This window comes from Myotis yumanensis, unplaced genomic scaffold, assembly GCF_028538775.1.
Source record: "Myotis yumanensis isolate MYYU_CA2020_CCGP unplaced genomic scaffold, mMyoYum1.0.hap1 SCAF_2, whole genome shotgun sequence".
NCBI lineage: Eukaryota > Metazoa > Chordata > Mammalia > Chiroptera > Vespertilionidae > Myotis > Myotis yumanensis.
Genome location: NW_027223753.1, coordinates 51,178,671 through 51,183,187, shown reverse-complemented (window position 1 = coordinate 51,183,187; position 4,517 = coordinate 51,178,671). Strand labels below are relative to the sequence as shown.

The 4,517-nt window shown below is 40.8% G+C and overlaps 1 pseudogene; it reads right to left on the bottom strand.

The window, feature by feature from the left end:
* Positions 1-2,241: 2,241 nt before the first annotated feature.
* On the bottom strand, positions 2,242-2,887 carry LOC139001841 (small ribosomal subunit protein uS13-like; annotated as a pseudogene).
* Positions 2,888-4,517: the final 1,630 nt, after the last annotated feature.

Sequence of the window (4,517 nt, the reverse complement as noted above, 5' to 3'; positions counted from 1 at the left end):
AGAGCCTTCCACCTACCTGCTATTATCTGCTCTTCATTGTCAAGAGAGGCTGGAGATTCTAGATTATATTTTAATTCTACATTAGAAAAATTGGAGTTTTATATGGTATTCACAATATGGGAAACTATTAAAATGAGGAGAGACTGTGCAAAATATTGGAGGAAATCGTGAAGGACACATATCCACTCTGCCGAGTAAGAGAGGTTGGAGAGCAGCGGGTGCTACTTTAGAGAATGTGGCCAGAGGAGATTGCCCTGAGAAGGCAATATTTGAACAGGGACCGGAAGGAAATAAAGGATCGAGTGCAAAGGCCTTGAGTATGAAAGAGCACATTTGGTATCTGGGAAACAAAGACATTTTTTCTATGTCATTAAACCTTTGATTACATAAGCTGCTTTCAACAATCATGTTCGAGTGGAGATTTTCTAGAGGTTCTGGAGTTGGCAGGTGGCCACCACAGAAGCCCAGCCCTAACCCCTTCAGCAAATGCCCTCTGCCTACCTGGGGGGAAATTCCTCCATGCCCCTTTGCCCTATCAAATTAGAGAGCAATGGCCTCAAGGTGATAGCAAGGCTGAGATGTAGAGTAGCCAGCAGGCAGATTGCACCTGCAGATGAGACTTGAGGATTAATCCAAACCTGAGGATTGGGTTCCCATGAACCCTCAGGCATTCAAGCCTGGGCTGTTTGGGTCCATGGTAAAGGGCCCCAAAGCCTCTCAGCCCCCAAAGCCTCTCACACATACTCAGGTGTAGCAGAGAGAGCCTGAGACCAAGCAGCTCCTGTCCCTAAGGATAGACATAAATTCTAACAGGATACCAGAGACCTACTTACAGAAGATGCCAAGAAGTCTCCAGGGAAAGAATTTATTCTAAGGAAAGAGTCAAGCACATTAGTTAGATTCAGAGAAAAGTAGGCAAGGTGGGAGGAAAGGGATGACTTAGATCCACCATGTCAAGCACACAGATCTATTAGATCAAACCAACCAGGACTCACCTGCACCCTGCTGGGAAAACTATTATAAAAAAAAAAGAGTGAACTATTCAAAGATCTGCACTGCTACAAGATTGCAAGCCACAGGCCCCAGCAACTTGTGCAGAGATGAGCAAAGATAGGAATGACCACTGAAGAAAGAAGATGAGTGTTATAAAAATAGACATTGGCAGTAACCAAAAACAGGGCTCATTTTTAGCACACCGTGTTAGAGCTGTCTCTTTCCTATAATTGAAAGCAGGAGACATCACAGAGACCTCGTGCAGGAAATGAAAAACTCGGCTAATGAGAGGTAGCAAAGAAGACCAGATTATGAGTCACAAGCGGGATCTTTAGAAATCCAGTTCTGGTTGGAAAAACTGTAAGAGCTGTTAGTTTTCATTGAATGAGAAGGTGCAAAGCCAGAAAAGTGACAATGATCCTCCAACATTAAACAGGTTTTATTAGAATAGCTCCTAAATATTTGAGGTTGGAGCAATTTATGTGTGATATAATAGTATGTTTTGGGTATTTCTGACATGAGAAGGAGTTGATGTAAAAATAGTCTGTGGGTCGGGGTGGGGGTTGGAATAATGTTATTAATATCCCCTCGTTAATCTCACTTACCTTGTTTCTTCCACAAAGGAAAGTTATTCTGTGCCCAAATCTATTAACAACTATGTAGGAAGACAAACCGTTCCATGAATAATTGTTCATATTGTATATTACTAGTATATAAGGATACCACATCCAAGAGATATATTTCATGCCAATTCCAGCATTAAAAATGTATGTTTGTAACTCTTCCTGCTATAGTTCACACATTGCTTGAAGGTAAAACTCCTTTTTCCCTATGTCTATTAATTTGGTTTATTTATGGGATAAAGAAGTATAAAACAAAGCCAAAAGCTACCAGGCTACCTTTACCCTGAGTAATGACCCTTCAGGGCTTTCTTTGTTTCAGCTCAAAGAGTGTATTTGGCTCAACTTTCCTCCTTCACATCACTTTTTAAAAAATATATTTTTATTGATTTCAGAAAGGAATGGAAAGAGAAAGAGACATAGAATCAATGATAAAAGATAATCATTGATTGGCTGCCTTCTGCATACCTCCCAGCTGGGGATCGAGCCCGCATGTGCCCTGACTGGGAATCGAACCATGACCTCCTGGTTCATGGGTCAATGCTCAACCACTGAGCCACATTGGCCAGGCCACATCACTTTTTTTCTTGGTGTATAAACTATGTATTAGCAGACAAGGCCTACGGATTTATTTCTTTTTGGACACACCCACAGTGGGTGGCCTGTGGTCTTGGTGTGCTGGCCTTGAACACAAAGACCTCAGAAATAGCTCAGCCTTCTGTGGACCCAAATTTTCTTCAACCACTGCAGGTCTTCATTAAGCTTGTTGTCCAGACCATTGGCCAGGACCTGGCTCTATTTTCCAACCTTCACATCCTGTCTGGAAGCCTGTACCACGTGGATTCTGCATAATGGTGATCACGTTTCATCTGTCCTCTGTGAGCTCTCCTACCCTCCTGGTGAGGTCAATGTCTGCTTTTCTCAACACCACATGAGCATATCTTCACAGCCTAATTGCAATGATGGCAAAGGCTTTTTTCTGCTGCCTGTCGATAATCTTTTTTAAAGTATATTTGTATTGATTTCAGAAAGAGGAAGAGAGAGATAGAAGCATCAATGATGAGAGAGAATCATTGATTGGCTGCCTCCTGCACCCCTTGACTGGGACTAGAGCATGGACTCTGGGCATGTGCCCTGACCAGGAATCTAATGGTGACCTTTTGGTTCATAGGTCAATGTCCCACCACTGAGCCACACTGGCTGGGCTGCCCATCGATGTTGGTGCTGAGTACTCACAAAATGTGCTGGAATGTCTCAGGAATCACTAGAGACATGGCAGTGGTGGTATGTAGGCCTCCTGTGGAAGAGCCACATCACTTTTTCACATCACAGAGGCAGTGGGCAACTCAACAGATCAAAAATGAAGAATTAATGTCAGTGATCTCTTTATTCTATCCAAAAGGTTTTTATCAGTAAAATCTCCTTTTCCAGTCCTTCCCATTTTTACTACTTAAAGTACAAGCGTTCCTGATCTCTACTGAGTAGTAGTTGTTTAATCTACCTTACTTTATCCAATCAAATAAACTAGATATTGTCCTTGCCAATTTACCAATGAAGAAAGTGAAGTCCAGAGAGGTCATTTATACAACTAATAAATAAATAAAAAGAATTAGAATTTGGACTAGATCTGACATAGAATCAATGATGAAAGAGAATCATTGATTGGCTGCCTCCTGCACCTCCCCTACTGGGGATCGAGCCCGCGTGTGCCCTGACTAAGAATCGAACCATGACCTCCTGCTTCATGGGTCAATCAATGCTCAAAATTCCAACTTTGTTCTATGACAACTGGATCATGCTCTTGCTCTAATTATTATGATTTTTTTAGAATTTCTTATTAAGAATAACCTTTTAAATAAAACATGCTATTTGTAGATTCCAGGTTGTGAAGATATCAGACATCCCTATTAATCCTGGCAAAATATCTAATATTTGGGAAATATTAGTAGCCATCAACTAGATGAAAATCGATCTGTCTCCTGACTATCTATCCAACCTCAGGAGGCAGATCATGCAAGTAGTTGTAGATTATGGTAAAGTCTTTAGATGTTACTTTAGATATTATGGGGAGACATTGGATAATTAGAGCCAGAGAGTGACACAATCTGATGTTAGAAGTAAGGAGATCAGTAAGGAGGCAAGTATTCAATCAAGAGATAGTGGTAGCTTAGACTTTAACAGGTGAGAAATGGTCAGCTTTGGGACATCATTTTCTAATTGAGTCTGGGGCATCAGAAAAGGAGAGGAGGAAAAGATGATTCCAAGAATTTTAAGTAACTCAGTGAATGAAATGCCATTTACTACGATGGAAATATTACAGGAGGAGTAGAATTGGAGGAGGTTGAGAAATTACAAATTCATTTTTTAGCCATTTTAAATTTGATGTGCTGTGAGATATCCTCTTAGACATTAGAAGTATTTCAGGGGAAATTCTTGGCTAGAAACATCATTTGGATATAATTAACACATAAATGCTATTAAAGCCTTGAGATGAGGTCATCTAGGGAGTGAGTATAGGTAGAAAAAAGAAGAGACCTGATGACTGAGTCCTGGGTTCTCAATATTTGAAGTCTGGAAGAGGAAGATAATAGAGCAAAGGAGGATGAGTGATAGTGGTCCCTGAGGGAATTCATGTCGGATATCTCCAAAACCAAGTTTTAAAAGGTGTGTGTGGGGGTGGGGGGGAGTATTTAGGAAGGAGAAAGTGAAAACCTCTATCATATCCTCTTGAAATGAGGACTGAATATTGACAATTACTTCAGCAATATGAAGGTCTTTGGTAACCTTAATAAGAGTTTTTGGAGGGGAATGATGGGGATGAAAACTTGGTTGAAGTGATTACATTAGCAAGTAGGAGGCAAAGAAGACAAGAGAGATAGCCTCTATTAACAGCTACTTCAGGAA